At 39.3% G+C, this 22264-nt stretch overlaps 1 pseudogene; it reads left to right on the top strand.

The window, feature by feature from the left end:
- The first annotated feature begins 8952 nt into the window (after positions 1-8952).
- LOC133256225 (proteasome subunit alpha type-2-like) lies at positions 8953-9730 on the top strand (annotated as a pseudogene).
- The last annotated feature ends 12534 nt before the right edge of the window (positions 9731-22264 follow it).

Here is a 22264-nt window from a genome sequence, read left to right as displayed (position 1 = left end):
CAGTCGTGTCTGACTCTTTGTGACTCCATGGACTGCAGCATGCCAGGCCTCCCTGTCCATCACCAACTCCAGGAGTTTATTCAAACTCACGTCCATCGAGTTGGTGATGCCATCCAACCATCTTATCATAAGTAAGACTTTAAATTTCTACCTCTGTCCCTATCTCTCCATGTCCAGTGTCAGCATTCTAGTTTAAACTATGATCTCTCCTTACTGGGTTGACAGCATTAGCTCTGAACTGCTTTCTCTTCTTTGTCTCTTGATTCCTATAATCTATTCTCCAGTATGAAAGCTATTGTGAAACTCTGAAAATATTAATGAGATCTTATTCTGATTCTCGTTTTAAAATGTCTACTGGTTCTGCATTAATTTTCAGGTGACATTCAAACCTCCCATCATGGCAGGAGGGTCTTACATAATCTAGTTTATATCACTTCTCTTTCTCCTCTTGCTCTGGCCTCCTTGGTTGTGGCATTGAGTCGCTAGGTCATGTCCGACTCTGAACTAATGGACTGCACCATGACAGGCTCCCTTGTCCACCACTATCTTCTGGAGTTTGTTCAAATTTATGTCCATTAAGTCAGTGATGCAATCTAACATTCTCATCCTCAGCCTTTTTACTTTTGCTTTCAATCTTTCCTAGCATCAGTGTCTTTTCCAATGAGTCAGTTCTTTCATCTGGTGGCCAAAGTATTGGAATTTCAGCTTCAGCATCAGTCCTTCCAATGAATATTTAGGGTTGATTTCCTTCAGGACTGACTGGTTTAATCTCCTTGCTGTCCAAGGGATTATCAAGAGTCTTATCCAGAACCACAATTTGAAAGCATCAATTCTTGGGCACTCAGACTTCTTTATGATCTGACTTTCACATCTGTACATGACTACTGGAAAAACCATTTGTTGTTCAGTCATTCAGTTGTGTCCTACTCTTTTCAACCCCATGGACTGCTGCATGCCAGACTTCCTTGTCCTTCACTATCTCCCGGAGTTTACTCAAATCATGTCCATTGAGTCTGTGATACCTGATATCATCCAACCATCTCATTCTCTATCACGCCCTTCTCCTCCTGCCTTCAATCTTTCCTAGCATCAGGGTTTTTTTTTTTTTTTTCCAGTGAGTCACTTCTTTACATCAGGTGGCCAAAGAACTGGAGCTTTGGCTTCAGTATCAGTCCTTTCAAAGAATATTTAGGGTGGATTTCCTTTAGAATTGATTGGCTTGATCTCCTTGTTGTCCAGGGGATTCTCTAGCACCACGGTTTGAAAGCATCAATTCTTATGTGTTAAGCCTTCTTTATTGTCCAACTCTCACATATGTGTATGACAACTGGAAAAACCATAGCTTTGACTAGATGGACCTTTCTCAACAAAGTAATGTCTCTCCTTTTTAATATGCTGTCTAGGATTGTCATAGCTTTTCTTCCAAGGAGCAAGTGACTTTTAATTTCATGGCTGCAGTCACCATCTGCAGTGATTTTGGAGCCCTAGAAAATAAAATCTGTCACTGTTTCCACTTTTCCCCATGTTTGCTATGAAGTGATGGGACCAGATGCATAATCTGAGTTTTTTGAATATTGAGCTTTAAACCAGCTTTTTCACTCTCCTCTTTCACTTTCATCAAGAGTCTCTTTAGTTCCTCTTCACTTTCTGCCATTAGGGTGGTGTCATCTGCATATCTGAGGTTATTGGTAATTCTCCCAGCAATCTTGATTCCAGCTTGTGAGTCATCCAGGCTGGCATTTCACATGAGGTTCTCTGCATATAAGTTAAATAAGCAGGGTGACAATATACAGCCTTGGGATACTCCTTTCCCAATTTGAAATCAGTCCACTGTTCCATGTCCAGTTCTAACTGTTGCTTCTTGACCTGCCTACAGATTTCTCAGGAGGCAGGTAGCGTGGTCTGGTATTCCCATCTCTTTAAGAATTTTTCACAGTTTGCTGTGGTCCGTATAGTCAAAGGAGAAGGCAATGGCAACCCATTCCAGTACTCTTGCCTGGAAAATCCCATGGATGGAGGAGCCTGGTAGGCTGCAATCCATGGGGTCGCTAAGAGTCAGGCATGACTGAGCAACTTCACTTTCACTTTCACTTTTCACTTTCATGCATTGGAGAAGGAAATGGTGACCCACTCCAGTATTCTTGCCTGGAGAATCCCAGGGACAGAGAAGCCTAGTGGACTGCCATCTATGGGGTCGCACAGAGTTGGACATGACTGAAGCGACTTAGCAGTAGCAGCAGCAGTACAGTCAAAGGCTTTATTTAGCGTAGTCAGTGAAGCAGAAGTAGATTCTGACTTCCTTTAGCTCCTCCCATACACCAGTCTTGCCCTGCCTCTAGTCAGATGTGTTTGCTATTTTCTCCACTGGAATTCTTTTCTCTACTTTTTCACAGAGCTATCTCTTTTCCGTCTTTTAATTGTCAGTTCTAAGGCCCCTCCCTCAGGAAGTCATCTCTTCTAAAGCAAGGTTCCCCTGCCCACCCTTAATCCTTATTCACCACATCATTTGGTTTAATCCCTTTGAAAGACTAACCACAAATGGCAATTATCAAGCTTATTTATTTACTTGTTTATTGAATTTCTCTGGTCTCCCTGCCTCTTTCTAAGTAAGTTGTAAACTCTAGGTAAGCCAGTGCCTTGTCTGTCTTCAAGGAGACAAATGGAGCCCTCACATCCTAGAGGTAGATTTCTTGCGTTCTTAAATCTAGCTTTGCCACTTGCTAGGAGAAAATGTTTAACCTCTTTGTCCTCTGTTACTAAAATTATGGCTTCAAAAGTACTAATACTTGCCTCAAATTTTTTCTGAAGAACTCACTATTCTTAAGACAGCCTTTCCCAAGGGTATGTCCTCAGCAAATTTTAGCCGTCATCATTATCAATCACATACTTACGTAACATGCATTTGCTAAATGACCAATACATTAATTTTATGCATTCAAGGAAGACGTCTGCCATGTTACAGAACATAATTTATTTTTTGAAAAAATATTTACTTATTTATTTGGCTGTGCCATGTCTTAGTTGCAGCATGTGGGATCTAGCTGCCTAACCAGGGATAGAACCCAGGCCCCTTGCATTGGGAGTGTGGAGTCTTAGCCACTGGACCACCAGCGAAGTTCCCAGAGCAGAATTTAGAATACATATCAAAAGGGGTTCCTGTCTGGGGATTGAGAGTACATCCTCAATGTCATCCTCAGAAGGTGTTTGTTTAGAAGCGGGCTGAGAAAGCTGTAGCTGTGGAGAGAGGTGGGAGGCGGTGTGTGGAAATGGAATATGATAATAATAGAAGCTCGAGTTTATTTAGCACTTACTCTGTGTTAAGTACTGTCACTCATATTTCTATTTTTTTCCCTCAAAATGACTGATGAATTATTATGAAGTTACATTATGAAGCAATTCTTTTTAATTTCTATTTTTTGGCTATGCCACAGACAATGTGAGACCTTAGCTACCCAATCAGGAATTGAACCCACATGCCCTACACTGGAAGCATGGATTCTTAATCATTGGACCACCATGGAAGTCATGTGAGGCACTTTTTGTGGCTCAAACAAAACTTCCTCAGATGACAGAAGCTGTGGACAGTCCATTTTTCTGCCAGAATACTCCTCTCATCCTCTACCCCATGCCTTGGTTTTACCCATCTTGAATTCTCAACCTCATCTGACCCAGATGGAATGCTCCAGATCCTCCTATAATATGTACTCATCATGCCACCTACCTTTCCTTTCTTATATTCTTCATTGTTGTTGTTCAGTCATTCATTTGTGTCCCACTGTTTGTGACCCCACGGACTGCAGCATGCCAGGCCTCTGTGTCCTTCATTGTCTCCCAGAGCTTGCTCAAACTCATGTCCATTGAATGATGCCATCCAACCATCTCGTATAGCTAACGTTAATTTACATGATTGTTTAATTAATCTTCTTGACTCTATTCTCTACTTTGTGGGGTGAGGTCTCTGTCTTGTTTTTCTCACCATTTTATCTCCAGAGCCTGATACCCAGAGGTGTATCCTCCCCTCCTCCCCATGCTTGGCATGCAGGAAATACTGAATAAGTAAGAGGGTATCCATACCACAGCAGAATGAACCTCATCCTTAAAACTGACTGTGATTCTTCTTTGAAGACTGAAAAATGCAAAAGCCAGTTTTATTTGAATTGCATTTTGGTGCTTATCAGCTCCCACGCTTCTCATTTCCTTCCCAACTGAATTTAAGCCGAGATAATGATGAAAAACAAAATTTGTCTTCAGCTCTAAGAGAAAAGAGAAGTCACGGAAAGAAAGAAATTTAAGAGAGATAGCAGTGGGAAGTGAAAGATCAAACCAGGGCACTTTGTAGCATCTTTAAACTTTTATTCTATTGAGAATATTTAAGGAAAAAAAGAGAAATAATTGTATCTTCCTCTTTGCAACTAAAAAGTCACAATCTGACTCATACAGTTATCTGTACATTCATTATATTTTCTCTCGAAGAAATACTTTTCTTTAAAATTTTAAATGGCAGTAAGAGAAGTCAAAGAGTCAGACATGGCTGAGTGACTGAGCACACACATACAATGAGAGGTCGTGCTGAGAGCCTGAAATGTATAAATGAAAAAATATCACCAATTAACAGTATTTCTGAAGAGTTTGGCTCAACAACAACAACAGGAAATTCAGAAGAAAAGAATCATCAAATAGCAATGTTTTTTCCTTATCACTTTATAACAAAGGTCACTTAGTACTCTTTTATTTCCATTAAAATAAGGATAACTCTAATTCATTAAGAATCATACAAATGATTTTGATCATTCATGCCAGTGATTTTCACTAGGGCTGATGGAATTCAGGAAGAAAAAAGTATCACTGGATGCTGCTGCTGCTAAGTCACTTCAGTCGTGTCTGACTCTGTGCGACCCCATAGATGGCAGCCCACCAGGCTCCCCCATCCCTGGGATTCTCCAGACAAGAACACTGGAGTGGGTTGCCATTTCCTTCTCCAATGCATGAAAGTGAAAAGTGAAAGTGAAGTCACTCAGTCATGTCCGACTCTTAGCGACCCCATGGACTGCAGCCTACTAGGCTCCTCCATCCATGGGATTTTCCAGGCAAGAGTACTGGAGTGGGGTGCCATTGCCTTAGTATTGTCAAATATGGCAAAAATAGGGAAATGAGCAAAAGAAGCTTGTTTACTCACTCAAGTGATGGTTTATAAGGAGAAATGCTTCTGATTGAAGAGATTAGGTGGAACCTCTAGCAGAAGTTCAAAAGAAAACATGACAGGTTTGAATTCAAAGACAGTTCGAAGTAAGACATGGATCAAGTCTGATTATGAACATATATTTCAAATATAAAGCCAAATCTCTCATTTGGAATTTGAATTTTTACTAACATTTAACAAATTAATATTTTAAGCAGCAGTAAGATTTTCAGAAGGGCATATGAAAGTTATATTTGTCATTGGGATTAGATGTGAGAACAATAAACTGAAATTACATTATTGATGTGAGGGTTGGGCCATAAAGAATGTTGAGTGCCAAAGAATTGATGTTTTTGAATTATGCTGCTGGAGAAGAATCTTGCGAACCCCTTGTACTGCAAGGAGATCAAACCAAAGGAAATCAACCGTGAGTATTCACTGGGAGGACTGATAATGAAGCTGAAGCTCCAATACTTTGGCTACCTGATACAAAGAGCTAAATTGTTGGAAAAGACCCCAATGCTGGGAAAGATTGAAGGCAAAAGGAGAAGAGGGTGGCAGAGGATGAGTTGGTTAGATAGCATCACCAACTCAATGAACATCATGAATTTGAGCAAACTCCAGGAGCTAGTGGAGGACAGAGGAGCCTGGAGCGCTGCAGTCTATGGGGTTGCCAACAGTCAGACACAATTTAGCGACTGAACAGCAATAACAATTAGAATTCACCTTTTAGTTATTCAAAAGTTTTTTGTTCTTTTTATTTATTTTAATTTATGCAAGCAATTTAGAAATTTATCCTTCTGAACTCTATATTAATGAGTCAGTTTTGGAAAGCTATTTTCCTGCATAATTATCCATTTCACCTAGTTTTCCAAATGTATTTGTATAGAGGTCTGCAAGTTAATCTTATTTAAAAAATTCTTAAATTTCAATGATTATTTCCCCCAATGCATTAGTTTTGTATATTTGTATTTCCTTCCCAGTTAAGTTAGTTAGTGCTTTACTTAATTTGTTAATGTTTAAAGAAACTGATATCTTGTTTTACTAATTACATATGCTGTTTTTCTGTTACCTCTTTCATTAATTTCTGTTTTTATATTTATTCTTTCTTTCTTTATGCTATATTTTGGTTTACTTTGTTGCTGTGATGGTGGTGGATTTTTTTTTTTTTTTTTTTTACTTTTATGAGTTGGGAATTTAGCTTAACATGTTTTTTGTATTGATAAAGTATTTACGGCTTCAAATTTTCCTCAATTAACAGCTTTAAATATATACCACAGATTCTGAATTGTAGTGTTTCAACCAATTATAAAGATTCATATAGACAATGAGTCTTCTTTTGGCTTTGCTTACCTATATTTTTGTCTCTATATCAAAATCTCTTAAGCACTCAATTTTACTATTGTAATTCTTTAATTATATGGATTATAGTATTGATTTCATTATACAGATACTAAAGAGCTTAATAGATTTTTAGAGATTTTATGAATGATAAGTAGGTCTATTTGGTTATATCTTAGAGAGTAATAAATACCTGAGATACCTGAGTCAAAAATAATGCAATAACTTTTAGAAGTTCTGTTATTTTGATTGTGTAGCTCCTTGATAGAAGTGTTTTTCAGTTGAAAGCTTTTAAAACTAGTTTTTTATTTTGAAATGATTTTACATTTATGGAACCATTGCAAATATAATACAGAGTTCCCATATAGTCTTCAACCAGTTTGCCTGTTGTTAATATCTTATATTATTGTGGTACATCTGTCAAAACTAAGAACCAACATTGGTACGCTATGCTGTGAACTCTGAGGGGCTTCCTTATGACTCAGACAGTAAAGAATCTGCCTGCAATTCAGGAGACCTGGGTTCAGTCCCTGGGTTGGGAAGATCCTTGGAGAAGTGAATGGCTACTCACTCCAGTATTCTTGCCTACAGAATTCCATGGACAGAGGAGCCTGTTGGGCTACAGTCTTTTGGGTCACAAAAATTTGGACTCGACTGAAAACTGAGAAACAACATTGGTACACTATGCTGTGAATTAGACTCCAGACTTTATCTGGATTTTTCAGTTTTCCCATTAATGTTTTCTTTCTGTTCCAAGATTCAATCCAGGGTATCACACTGCATTTAGAAGTCATATCTCCTTAGTCTCCTCAGATCTGCAACAGTTAAATTGTAGCTTTCAAATTTCCAGGAGGAAGGAAGGGCCTTTTAGCTTTTTAAAAAATACATTATTAATATTTTTTTATTTTATTGCACTGTCATTTGAGTTATTTTTTTGTCTTAAGCAATTTACTATTATTTTCCTTGTGACCTAATATTTGATCACTTTTGTAAATACACTATGTGTTTTCTATTGTCAGCGTTAATGTTCAGTATGGGTCCATAAGAGCTATCTTATTAAATATGTTATTTAGGTCTTCTATATATTTATTGTCATTATGATTTATCTTCTACTGAGAGTGGAAGTCTCCTATTATTAGTATGTTTCTATTTCTCTTTGCATCCCCTATGGTTCTGCTTAATAAGGATTAATAAATGTAGTTTGTACCTTACTTAACATATTGATACTCAGCTGTCTGATATTTTTTGTGGATTTTAAAACTTGGTATTCATACGGACCTTTTATCTTTAATGAATTTTGGCTTGATTCTGTTTGAGACATCAAAATCTGAAGACTTGCTTTCTTACTATTTCCATATTCCTAGGATGTTTTTGCCCATTTCATTTTAAACTTCTGAGTCACTTTATTTTAGGTGTGTCTCTTGAATGCATCATGAAGTTAGGTCTTGCTCTGTGAGTATAATAGAGATTTATTTCTTTTAATAGCTGAGTTAAGATCATTCACATTTATTGATAGAGTTTTTGTGTTTTGTTTTAACATTTCCAAATTATTTTGTATTGTTTTCTGTCTTTATTTATGTGATGTGTTTTTTAAAATTTATCATTTGATATTTCTGATACTTTTATAGTTATCTTTTGGAAAGACCTAGATTTCTATGTTTTTTAATTTAATCTTCACTCTCTGGTTTGGGAGGTTTTATTTTTTTAAGATTTTATTTTTATATGTACCATTTTTAAAAAAGCCTTTATTGAGTTTGTTACAATATTGTTTCTGTTTTATGTTATTTTGGGGGGAGGGGCATTTGAGGCCTGTGGGATCTTAGTTCTCCAACCAGGGATTGAACCCCTGCATTGGAAGGAGAGGTCTTAACTACTCAACCATTATGGAAGTCCCCTGGTTTGGGAGTTTTTAATGGTATCCTTTGACATCCAGGCTTCCCTTGTGGCTCAGCTGGTAAAGAATCTCCCTGTAATGCTGGAGACCTGGGTTTGACCTCTGGGTTGACAAGATCCCCTGGAGAAGGGAGAGGCTACCCACTCCAGTATTCCAGCCTGGAGAATTCCCTGCACTCTATAGTTCATGGGGTTGCAAATAGTTGGGCATGACTGAATGACTTTCACTTTCACTTTGACATCTAGGAGCTTCCCTGGTGGTTTAGATGATAAAGAATCTGCCTGCAGTGCAGGAGACTCAGGTTTGATCTCTGAGTCAGGAAGATCCCCTGGAAAGATAATGGCAACCTACTCCAGTATCCTTGCATGGAGAATTCCATGGATGGAGGAGGCTTGTGGGCTACAGTCCATGGTTGCAAAGAGTTGGACATGACTGAGTAACCCTTTTGTTTTCACTTTGACACGCATTGATTTGACGCCCATTTTCACCAGTGAACTCATTCTGTCTTCCTCACCGATTAGTGGTCATGTGAGTTATTTCAATTTTTTGGCAGTTATGAATAAAGCTACTATAAACAACAAAAAAGTGCTGTCCAGGTAAAGATGGCAGAGCACAGTTATCACTTTTCACTGACCGCATCCAGCCTTTCTGCTAAACTTGTCCAGACTGAATACCCTTTGGCTGCTGTAGCTGGAGGAATCCCTTCAGTGAAAACTATAGCTGCAAATGGTATAGTATCAGCAACCGAGAAGAAACAGAAATCCATTCTGTAGGATGAGTGTTGAGAACACAGTGTGGAAGCAATGACCAAGCACTGAGGTTTGACGTGTGGTGGCATGAGCTCACATCGCTGAGTGCTGGTGCACAGAATTGGGAAACCAGCTCAGCCACACTATCTTGTTTCCTGAGAACCCACTGTCACAAGTCTGCTGGTACAGAGCATAACTTCTGTGATTCAAGGATACACTCAGCCGGGTGGTGTTCCTTCACTTGGAGGGTTTTCTTTTTTTTTGGTTGGAATGATGAGGGACGATCATATTTATTTCAGTCACATCCATCTAGGCCTTACTTTGCCTGGAAAGTCACATCAATGGGAAAGAACTATGTGACAGGGAAAACTTCTCCTTAAGAAAATATGTAACCAAGATCTGTAACTTGAAGGTGCCACCCGTACAGCCAAATTAAACCTAAAGGAAAGCTTGGAAGGGCAGAGGAGAGAAGATTACGTAGCAGCAGGAATCTGCAGTGAAGCCAGGCTTCCTAGTCTTACACCAGCTGAAGTTAAGAATTAGTTGGCTGCCATAGCATCAGAATAAAGTGACTGAAAAATCCAGAATTTCAGATGAGCTATCTACTGAAACATATTTAAAGTATACTTTGTTTCACCAACTTGTTGCATATTTATTTCTACATAATTCAGTGGACTGATTTTTTTAAGATGACACTTACAAATCATAATTGTTAAATTTAAAAAGTGTCCCACACCCTTTCATACCTCTGTTCTTTCCTCTATGATCTTCCTACTGGTTGGAGAATATGTCGGCCATGGTACGTGACTCAAAATTCAGCTCTGAAGGCAACTCATTTATGAATTTTTCCTGGAGTTCCCCAGACTGGGTTGGATGCCCCTCTTATACTCAGTCCTATAGCACATTTGAAGCCTTCCAGGTGGCTCATTGGGTAAAGAATCTGCCTGCCAATGCAGGAGACACAGGAAACTCGAGTTCAATCCCTGGGTTGGGAAGATCCCCTGGAGGAGGGTATGACAACCCACTCCAGTATTGTTGCCTGGAGAATCCCATGGATAGAGGAGCCTGGAAGGCTACAGTCCATGGGGACACAAGAGCCAAACATGACTAAGCAACAGAGCACATGCATAATAAATCTAAGTCACAAATTACTTTCCAGCTTTGTCTCTCACTATGGTCCGTCATACATTTATAGGTAGGTTTGCACAGTGAATAAGAGAGAGGGCTCTGATATAAAATGTTAGCATTAAAATTCTGGTTCTACTATTTCTAATTATGCGACCTTGGGCAATTTCCTAACTCTGAGTCTCATCCTTTGTAAGCAACATGGACATTTTAATATCACTCAACTCTAGATAAAATCAGGTATCATGATAATGAAGTAATTTGCTTAGTAAGTTGTCTCACACCAATTAGACATGCTGTACGCATTAGGTGTAATGTTATTACCATGCTGGAGGCTTCCCTGGTGGCTCAGTGGGAAAGAACCCACCTGCCAATCCAAGATAGGCAAGAGACTCCGGTTCGATCATGGGTTGGGAAGATCCCCTGGAGAAGGAAATGGCAACTCACTCTGGTATTCTTGCCTGAAACATCCCATGGACAGAGGATCCTGGCAGGCTACAACCCATGGATTGCAAGAGTTGGACATGACTGAATGACTGTGCATGCACATATCTCATGCTGGACTTTGCTTGATTTTCCTAAAGTTTGATTAAAGCCTGAAAGCTGCCGTAGAAGAGCTTTCTACCATGTTAAAAGTTCAACCTAGAATAAAGTCAATAGGAAGAAAGAAGTCAAGATATGTATAGTGGCATAGAAAAGAAGGTAATAGACTCAAGCTGTGAAAAATTACCTAAAATGGGTTAGCGCTCAGAGAGATAAGGCTTATTCTAATGGCAGGGAAAATATCAATCCGGTCAGAGAAGACATTTGCATCAGCATAGGAGTGGTATAGATGAGCACGTTGCCTAAAGATCTATTTCAAGTTTATCCTTAAAGAGGCTTTAGATTAGACTATATTGAGATTTATTTTAAGGAACTAAAAATGCTCAGAATTTATTTTATTTCATAAACCCAATTATAGATATTATATATTATATGCATTTTATGTTTCTGGCAAGAATACACAGGAGAACTGTACAAAAAAGATCTTCATGACCAACATAATCACGATGGTGTGATCACTCACCTAGAGACAGATATCCTGGAATGTGAAGTCAAGTGGGCCTTAGAAAGCATCACTTTAAACAAAGCTAGTGGAGGTGATGGAATTCCAGTTGAGTTATTTCAAATCCTGAAAGATGATGCTGTGAAAATGCTGCACTCAATATGCCAGCAAATTTGGAAAACTCAGCAGTGGCCACAGGACTGGAAAAGGTCAGTTTTCATTCCAATCCCCAAGAAAGGCAATGCCAAAGAATGCTCAAACTACCACACAATTGCACTCATCTCACATGCTAGTAAAGTAATGCTCAAAATTCTCCAAGCCAGGCTTCAGCAATACGTGAACCTTTAACTTCCAGATGTTCAAGCTGGTTTTAGAAAAGGCATTGGAACCAGAGATCAATTGTCAACATCCGCTGGATCATGGAAAAAGCTAGAGAGTTCCAGAAAAACATCTATTTCTGCTTTATTGACTATACCAAAGCCTTTGTGTGGATCACAATAAACTGTGGAAAATTCTGAAAGAGATGGGAATACCAGACCACCTGACCTGCCTCTTGAGAAGTTTGTATGCAGGTCAGGAAGCAACAGTTAGAACTGGACATGGACCAACAGACTGGTTCCAAATAGGAAAAGGAGTTCATCAAGGCTGTATATTGTCACCCTGCTTATTTAACTTCTATGCAGAGTACATCACGAGAAATGCTGGTCTGGAAGAAGCACAAGCTGGAATCAAGATTGCCAGGAGAAATATCAATAACCTCAGATATGCAGATGACATCACCCTTATGGCAGAAAGTGAAGAACTAAAGAGTCTCCTGATGAAAGTGAAAGAGGAGATTGAAAAAGTTGGCTTAAAGCTCAACATTCAGAAAACTAAGATCATGGCATCTGGTCCCATCACTTCATGGGAAATAGATGGGGAAACAGTGGAAACAGTGTCAGACTTTATTTTTCTGGGCTCCAAAATCACTGCAGATGGTGACTGCAGCCATGAAATTAAAAGATGCTTACTCCTTGGAAGGAAAGTTATGACCCACCTAGATAGCATATTCAAAAGCAGAGACACTACTTTGCCAACAAAGGTCCATCTAGTCAAGGCTATGGTTTTTCCTGTGGTCATGTATGGATGTGAGAGTTGGACTGTGAAGAAAGCTGAGGGCCGAAGAATTGATGCTTTTGAACTGTGGTGTTGGAGAAGACTCTTGAGAGCCCCTTGGACTGCAAGGAGATCCAACCAGTCCATTCTAAAGGAGATCAGCCTTGGGTGTTCTTTGGAGGGACTGATGCTAAAGCTGAAACTCCAAGACTTTGGCCACCTCATGCGAAGAGTTGACTCATTGGAAAAGACTCTGATGCTGGGAGGGATTGGGGGCAGGAGGAGAAGAGGACAACAGAGGATGAGATAGCTGGATGGCATCACCGACTCGATGGACATGAGTTTGAGTGAACTCTGGGAGTTGGTGATGGATAGGGAGGCCTGGCGTGCTGCGATTCATGGGGTTGCAAAGAGTTGGACACGACTGACTGACTGAACTGAACTGAAGGGAAAAAAGGTGATTCACATATTTTGATGAATTTTCTTTCTCCCTGTGCCAAGCATTTGTGAAATAAAATGATAGGATGGGATGATTACTAAGGCAGTCTATAGTCTTTTAAGATGACCTCTACCTCTGACATTCTATGACGTTTTTGAAAATTCTGCTTTCCTAAGAAGATTTTTATGATAGAGAAGGGATTGTAATATAGCAACAATCTTCTTAATGTGCATCCCTCAGTGGAGGGTCATTTAGAGTTTAATAGGATTAATTTGGCTGCCATGTTCAATTTTAGAAGGGATCTCTGTTCTTGTGCCAGCCAATATGGATCTTGACAGGCTAAAAGCTCAGATCCTGCCAGCTTCACTCAGGAGTGTGGCCCCTTAAGCTGTGACTCTGGCTGAAAGCTGCCTGCCGTGCTGGTGGCTGAGATGCTGAATAGATGGTTGGGTGAAACGCTCTATCCCAGGACTCTCGTAGGGAGCAATCTTCCTTGTTCTCCCCGCTATTCCAGCCCAGTCTCTGGGCCCTTCTTCCCAATATGTGAATAAGATAATCAGATTTAGAGGGGAACAGAGTTCCTCCACTACAGACCTCGTGCACACTTGAAAAGGAATTTCAGATAAAAGAAAGTTTATCTCAAAAAGCAATGTAAAGTTTTCTATTGTGGAGGCAGTCTTGACAGCCCCATAAATTCCCCTTTCCCTCTCTAACTCTTTCTGTATCTTCAGGCTCACACAGAAATAGTTTTCTGGGGCTTCCCCAGTAGTCCAGTGGTTAGGAATCTGCCTGCCAATGCAAGGGACATGGGTTTGATCCCTGGTCTTGCAAAATCCCACATGCTGCAGAGTAACTAAGATTGTGTGCCACAACTGCTGAAGCCCACACGCTCTAGAGCCCGAGAGCCGAAACTAGAGAAGGCCCACACTCAGCAACGAAGACCTAGAGCAGCAGTTTCTACTGGTGGTACTGGTGTTTTCAATAGCAGCCAGGTCTTATTTATTTGCGCCAGGTCTTAGGCATGTGGGATCTTTGCATGGCATGTGAACTCTCAGTTGTAGTATGTAGGATCATGTTTCCAAACCAGGGATGGAAGCCAGGCCCCCTGTATTGGGAGCACAGAGTCTTAGCTACTGGACCATCAGGGAAGTCCTCAGAAGATAACTTTAATGCTGAAATACAGATGCTGAGGTGTTGGTAGAGCATCCAGAACAAATATCTAGCTGGCAAGTGCAAAAACATGGAAAATATTTTTTTGTTGTTGTTTGCTTGCCTCTAGAAACTATGAAAAGATTCTGAATATGATTTTGATGACTTTATTTTAGATATTTTTACTCAAGATTTTAAATAGCATTGACATATAGTCTCATTCTTTTATCCAACAGTATTTGAATGCACTTTAAGCTTCAGTTCAGTCACACAGTCGAGTCCAACTTTTGCGACCCCATGGACTGCAGAATTCCAGGCTTCGCTGTCCATCACCAACTCCCAGAGCTTGCTCAAACTCATGTCCACTGAGTCTGTGATGCCATCCAACCATCTCATCCACTGTCATCTCCTTTTCCTCCTGCCTTCAATCTTTCCCAGCATCAGGGTCTTTTTCAGTGAGTCAGGTTTTCGCATCAAGTGGCCAAAGTATTGGAGTTTCGGCTTCAGCATCAATCCTTCCAATGAACACCTAGGACTGATCTCCTTTAGGATCGACTGGTCTGATATTGCAGTCCAAGGGACTCTAAAGAGTCTTCTCCAACACCACAGTTCCAAAGCATCAGTTCTTCAGTGCTCAGCTTTCATTATAGTTCAATTCTCCCCTTTCATACATGACTGCTGGAAAAGCCATAGCTTTGACTAGATGGACCTTTGCTGGTAAAGTAATGTCTCTGCTTTTTAATAAGCTGTCTAGGTTGGTCATGGCTTTTCTTCCAAGGAGCACGCCTTTTTTAATTTCATGGCTGCAGTCACCATCTGCAGTGATTTTGGAGCCCCCAAAAATAAAGTCTGTCACTGTTTCCATTGTTTCCCCATCTATTTGCCATGAAGTGATGGGAACAGAGCCCATGATCTTAATTTTTTGAATGTTGAGTTTCAAGCCAGCTTTTTCACTCTCCTCTTTCAGTTTCATCAAGAGGCTCTTTAGCTCCTCTTTGCTTTCTGCCATAAAGGTGATGTCATTTGCATATCTAATGTTACTGATATTTCTCTCTGCAATCTTGATTCCAGCTTTTGCTTCATCCACCCCAGGGTTTCTCATGATGTCCTCTGCATATAAGTTAAATAAACAGGGTGACAATATACAGCCTTGACATACTCCTTTCCCAATTTGGAACCAGTCCATTGTTCCATGTCTGGTTCTAACTATTGCTTCTTGACCTGAATATGGATTTCTCAGGATGCAGGTGTTCCCATCTCTTTAAGAATTTTCCAGTTTATTGTGATACACACACTTTAAGCTTAACTTTTAAATTATGCTTTTCTTTTTTGGAAGTGTTTAACATTATAATTTTTTTCAGGAAACTTTATTGGGGTTTCCCAGGTGGCTCATTGGTAAAGAATCTATCTGCCAACAAAGGAGACATGGGTTCAGTCTGTGGGTGGGAAAGATCCCCTGGAGGAGGAAATGGCAACCGATTCCAGTATTCTTGCCTGGGGAATCCCTTGGACAGAGGAGCCTGGCGGGCTACAGTCCATGGGGTCGCAAAAGAGTCAGATAGGATTTAGCGACTAAACAACAACTACATAAACTTTGTTTTTCTCTAAGAATTTTACCCATATATGAACATGTTTTGATCTTACTTGATGAAGAAAAACATGCCCTGAAACCTAGGAGTTCTAACTACACAGGAGTGTGTTCATTATTTATTGCTTCATTGATTCACAACTCAAAACTCTCTCTAAATGATAGTCCATTAGGAAAATGTCTCCCTTTCAAAAGAGATGTTCTGAGCATAATCCTATTAGGCTAGAAGCTTGCTAAGCTTATTAACTCTAGACACATTTCTCTACAAAGGGGAGAAAAAAAGGCAAATAAAATGAATGTGACAAGTAAATGTTGATAGAAAACATGTATTTAATTTCAGAAAACAATAACGATGTTATATCCAAATGTCAGTTTCATGCCAGGAAAAATCTGATGATCTTTCAAAATCTAAGCTTGATAACATTTAGATTTAGAGTGAAAAATTCAGTCTGTCTTCAAATATTTGGATGAATGCGATTCTTTAAAGAGCCATCTGTGTGTGCTTGCTAAGTTGCTTCAGTTGTGTCTGCCTCTTTGTGACCTCTGTCCGTGGGATTCTCCAGGCATGAATACCTGGAGAGTGGGTTGCCATGCCCTCCTCCATTAAAGAGCCACATGTATCTTTAAATTTAAGAGAATAATAATCATTTATATATTTACACATATTTCTCAATGTTAACGCACTTTATTACTTCCTGAAGATGTAGGTTTTTTTCCGTTCAGCCTGAAGAACTTTCTTTAGCATTTTTGGCAGTGCATGTTGGCAGGTCAAGAAATCTTATTTTTTTCCTGTCTGAAAATGTCTTTGATCTTGATTTTTGAGGAATGATTTTGCTGGAGATAAAATTTTGCATTCACTATTTAAAAAAATATCTCAGCACTGTAAAGATCATTGTTTCTGGTGAGAAGTCAGCGATTCCTGTTCCTTTGTGTGCCGCGTGTTATTTTTCTTTGTCTAGTGTTAAGATTTTTCTCTTTGGTTTTCACCAGCTTGACTATGATGGGTCTAGGAATCGTTCTTTTTGAATTAATTCTGCTTAGTGTTTACTGTAAATTTATTACTTTTACCAAATTTGAAAAGAACAAGCATTATTTTTTCAGAAATTTTTTCTACATCATATTTACCCTCCACTCATTCTGAGACTCCCAATTATGTGTATAGAAGACCTTTTGATATTGTTCCACAAGTCCCTGATGCTCTGCTTCTTTTGTTATTTTCTTTTTAAATTAATCTATTTATTTTAATTGGAGGCTAATTACTTTACAATATTGTGATTTTTTTTTTGCCATACATCGACATGAATCAGCCAGCCATGGGTGTACATGTGTTCCACCATCCTGAATCCCCCTCCCACCTCCCTCCACACCCCATCCCTCTGGGTTGTCCCAGAGCACCAGTTTTGAGTTCCCTGTTTCATCAGTGAACTTGCTGCTGCTGCTGCTGCTAAGTCGCTTCAGTCGTGTCCGACTCTGTGCGACCCCAGAAGGCTCCCCTGTCCCTGGGATTGTCCAGGCAAGAACACTGTAGTGGGTTGCCATTTCCTTCTCCAGTGCATGAAAGTGAAAAGTGAAAGTGAAGTCGCTCAGTCGTGTCCGACTCTTCGAGACCCCATGGACTGCAGCTTACCAGGCTCCTCTGTCCATGGGATTTTCTAGGTAAGAGTACTGGAGGGGGGTGCCATCACCTTCTCCTCAGCAACTTGCACTGGTCATCTATTTTGCATATGGCAATATACATGTTTCAATGCTATTCTCTCACATCCTCTTTTCTATTCCTCTTTTCTTAAAATTTTTTTAAAGAATTTTTTTTTTGATGTGGACCATTTTAAAAGTCTTTGCTGAATTTTTTACAATATTGCTTCGGTTTTACGATGTGTTTTTTTGGCCATGAGCTATGTGGGATCTTAGCTCCCCAACCAAGGTTCGAACCTGTACCCCCTGCATTAGAAGGCAGATTCTTAACCACTAGACCTTCATGGAAATACCTCTGCTTTAGATGGTATCACTTGCATTGATCTGGTTTTAAGCTGGCTGACCTTTCCTCTATCATCTCTACTCTGATGCTAAACCCATTTGATAACACTTTAATTTCAGATATAGCATGTTCCAGGTGAGGAGATTATATTTAATTCCTTTTTATAGTTTTTACTTTTCTGTTGAGATGCCCTAACATTCACACACTGTGAGAATATTTTCCCTTACATCCTTGGGCATAATCATAATATCTGCTTTAAAAATCCTAATCTGCTAATGTCAACATCTGGATCTTCTCAAGACTGGTCTCTATTATCTTTTCTCTTGAGAACAAGCCATATTTTTCTATTTCTTTGTATGTTGAGCAATTTTGTATTGTATCCTGAACATTGTGAAGAATGTGTTATAGAAATTCTTGGTTCTATTACATTCCTTTGAAGAATATTGATGTTTTAAAAAAATCAGGCTGGTAACTTGGCTAAACTGAATTGGAAATTTTTGTCTCTCCTGCAGTAGATGTCAGCTCAAATTTCAACTCAGTTCTTTAATCCTTGAGACTTCCATCCTTTAGAAAGTTACAAAACCTGGAATTTTACCGAGTGTCATTCTCTTTCTCTCTCTCTCTTTTTTTAAAACAGATATTGACTCCACACCATTTCTGCCTGCCTTTGTTCACCCTTCAGTATCTTCAGTTAATTGTGTTTTATACTTTGCCCAGAGTTTGTGGTTATTATTTACTGGAGGGTTGGCCTGAGAGGAGGTCCTCAGCCATACTAAAAATAGAATACACCACCTCTTTACCCATTCCCAGAAAATGGAATGACTGCAATAAATTCATTGATTTGAGCACTCTTGCTCTTCTCTCATCTATTATTTCCTTTTCCTTTTCATATTGCTTTCCTGGAAATAGAGAGTGATCTGTCTCACATATATGAAGGGTAAGATGTTTCAGTAGATGACAAACTGAAAGACGACTTTAAGTTTTTGTTTCCTTCACATTATTAAACTACGAGGAATTTACCTATATCTCTGGGCAGGTAACACCTCAAGTGGTGGTGCATTGAGAATGTAATATATAAAAATGCAGTGCAAGTTGCATTGCAGAGATTATTTGAAATCAGCTGCTTTTCTTTGTGCTGGGAAGGCTAATATTTTCTCTTTGACTGTGATGAATAAAATAAAATGAATTTATTAGAAATGTTACTTTAACTGTATTATACTAATCACAATTATCAGCACTTGTTCAGATGAACATGTACCCCAATATAGTTCTTGGAAAAAGGGTATGTGCTTCAATAAATTAGAAAAAAATTATTTGTACAATATAAATGTGTATTTATTGCCACTCACAAATTCTGAGTTCACCAAGATTGGAAGAAATAAAACTCTCCTGGCACTGGTTAACTATAATGAACATGATTAACTCTTACTTAGATGGTTCAGAAAGTACATCAAGATATTTCCTCATCTTCCTTTCTCTTTCTACATTCTCTGCCTAGATAATTTCATTCATTTCTATGGCTTAAATGCTGTCTATAAGCTGATGACTCCCCAATTTATGTTGAAACCTCTTGAGTACATTCAACATTCTACCTGAAAGTTCTACTTGGATGTTTTATGGATATTTCAAAATCAGTAGTCCAATCTAGAATTTTAATTCTACCCCCATACAAAAGTATATTCCTACTTACTATTTCATTAAATGGCATCACCATTTACTTATGCTAAGAAGTTTGGAGTCATCTTTGACTCATCTGTTATATTAGTGAGTCCTATTTGCTGTTGGTTCTCTTGCCAAAATATACCTTGAATCCATCTACTAGTTCAAGATTTTGCTATCAGTTAAATATGATGGAAAAATGTTTATCATGTTATTCTCTGAGAACTAAAGTCTTATGGATTATTCTAATGCCTAAAGTTCACTGTTTTATATTTTTCATTTTCTCATTGTTGTTTTTCAGTCGCTCAGTTGTGCCTGACTCTTTGTGACCCCATGGACTGCAACATGCCAGGCTTCCGAGTCCTTCACCATCTCCCAGAGTTTGCTCAAATTTATGTCCATTGAATTTGTGATGCTATCCAACCATCTCATCCTCTGTCATCCCCTTCTCCTCTTGCCTTTAGCCTTTCCCAAGATCAGGGTCTTTTCCAATCAGTCGACTCTTCCCAGCAGGTGGCCAAGGTACTGAAGCTTTAGCTTCAGCATCAGCACTTTCAATGAATATTCAGGGCTGATTTCCTTTAGGATTGACTGGTTTGATCTCCTTGCTGTCCAAGGGACTAAGATTCTTCTCCAGTACCGCAGTTTGAAGGCATCAATTCTTTGGTGCTCCGCTTTTTTTATTGTCCAACTCTCACATCCATACATGACTACTGGAAAAACCATAGCTTTGACTCTATGCGCCTTTTAGGCAAAGTATTGTCTTCCCCTTTTAATATGCTGTCAGTTTTGTCAGCGTTTTTCTTCCAAGGAGCAAGTGTTTTTAATTTCATGGCTTCAGTGATCAAAGTCACCTGTGATAATTTAGAAAAGGGATCAGAAATTATGTCTATGGACCATATTTGGCCTACCACATGTTTTTTGTAAAGTTTTATTGGAACAGAAGATAAAGGCAAAGGAGAAAAGGAAAGATATACCCATTTGAATGCAGAGTTCCAAAGAATAGCAAGGAGAGATAAGAAAGCCTTCCTCAGCAATCAATGCAAAGAAATAGAGGAAAACAATAGAATGGGAAAGATTAGAGATTTCCTCAAGAAAATGAGAGATACCAAGGGAACATTTCATGCAAAGATGGGCTCAATAAAGGACAGAAATGGTATGGACCTAACAGAAGCAGAAGATATTAAGAAGAGGTGGCAAGGATACACAGAGGAACTGTACAAAAAAGATCTTCACGACCCAGATTATCACGATGGTGTGATCACTCACACTCACCTAGAGCCAGACATCCTGGAATGTGAAGTGAAGTGGGCCTTAGGAAGAATCACTATGAACAAAGCTAGTGGAGGTGATGGAATTCCAGTTGAACTATTTCAAATCCTGAAAGATGACGCTGTGAAAATGCTGCACTCAATATGCCAGCAAATTTGGAAAACTCAGCAATGGCCACAGGACTGAAAAAGGTCAGTTTTCATTCCAATCCGAAAGAATGGCAATGCCAAAGAATGCTCAAACTACTGCACAACTGCACTCATCTCACACGCTAGCAAAGAAATGCTCAAAATTCTCCAAGCTAGGCTTCAACAGTATGTGAAATTGAGAACTTCCAGATGTTCAAGCTGGATTTATGAAAGGCAGAGGAACCAGAGATCAAATTGCCATTATCTTCTGGATCATCAAAAAAGCAAGAGAGTTCCAGAAAAAGATCTATTTATGGTTTATTGACTACACCAAAGCCTTTGACTGTGTGGATCACAACAAACTGTGGAAAATTCTTCAAGAGACTGCAGTACCAGACCATCTTACCTCCTCCTGAGAAATGTGTATGCAGGTCAGAAAGCAACACTTAGAACTGGACATGGAACAAATTGGGAAAGGAGTACATCATGGCTGTGTATTTTCACCCTGCTTATTTAACTTATGTGCAGAGTACATCATGCGAAATGCTGGGCTGGATGAAGCACAAGCTGGAATTAAGATTTCCTGGAGAAATATCAATAACCTCAGATATGCAGATGACATCACCCTTATGGCAGAAAGTGAAGAACTAAAGAGTCTCCTGATGAAAGTGAAAGAGGAGATTGAAAAAGTTGGCTTAAAACTCAACATTCAGAAAACTAAGATCATGGCATCTGGTCCCATCACTTCATGGCAAATAGATGGGAAACAGTGGAAACAGTGTCAGACTTTATTTTTGGGGGCTCCAAAATCACTGCAGATGGTGACTGCAGCCATGAAATTAAAAGACGCTTGCTGCTTGGAAGAAAAGCTATGATAAACCTAGGCAGCATATTAAAAAGCAGACACTACTTTGCTGAGAAAGGTTCATCTAGTCAAAGCTATGGTTTTTCCAGTAGTCATGTATGGATGTGAGAATAGACCATACAGAAAGCTGAGTGCTGAAGAATTGATTCTATTATACTCTGGTGTTGGAGAAGACTCTTGAGAGTCCCTTGGACTGCAAGGAGATCCAACCAGTCCGTCCTAAAGGAAATCAGTCCTGAATATTTATTGGAGGAACTGATGCTGAGACTGAAGCTCCAATAATCTGACCACTTGATGTGAAGAACTAACTCACACAAAAAGACCCTGATGCTGGGAAAGATTGAAAGCAGGAGGAGAACTGGATGACAGAGGATGAGATGGTTGGATGTCATCACCTACTTGATGGAAGTGAGCTTGAGTAAGCTCTGGGAGTTGGTGATGGACAGGGAAGCCTGGTGTGCTTCAGTCCATGCGGTTGCAAAGAGGTGGACATGACTGAGTGACTGAACTGAACTGATTGGAACACAGCATGCTCCATTCTTTTAGATACAGCCTATGGCTGCTTTTGTGTTATAACAGCAGAGTAGTTGTCACAGAGGCTGTAAAACCCATTAAAGTTAAGGTCTTTACTATCTGATCTCTTATATAAAATGCCAATTTGCCAATTCCTGATTTAAATTATTGAGTCTTTGGGTCATTATCATTGTTTTGACATCTTGGATTAGCCATAGCAATCTTGAGAAAGAGGAACAAAGCTGGAG

The sequence above is a fragment of the Bos javanicus genome, chromosome 2, assembly GCF_032452875.1.
Source record: "Bos javanicus breed banteng chromosome 2, ARS-OSU_banteng_1.0, whole genome shotgun sequence".
NCBI classification, from domain to species: Eukaryota; Metazoa; Chordata; class Mammalia; order Artiodactyla; family Bovidae; genus Bos; species Bos javanicus.
This window is presented reverse-complemented; position numbering and strand designations above follow the sequence as displayed.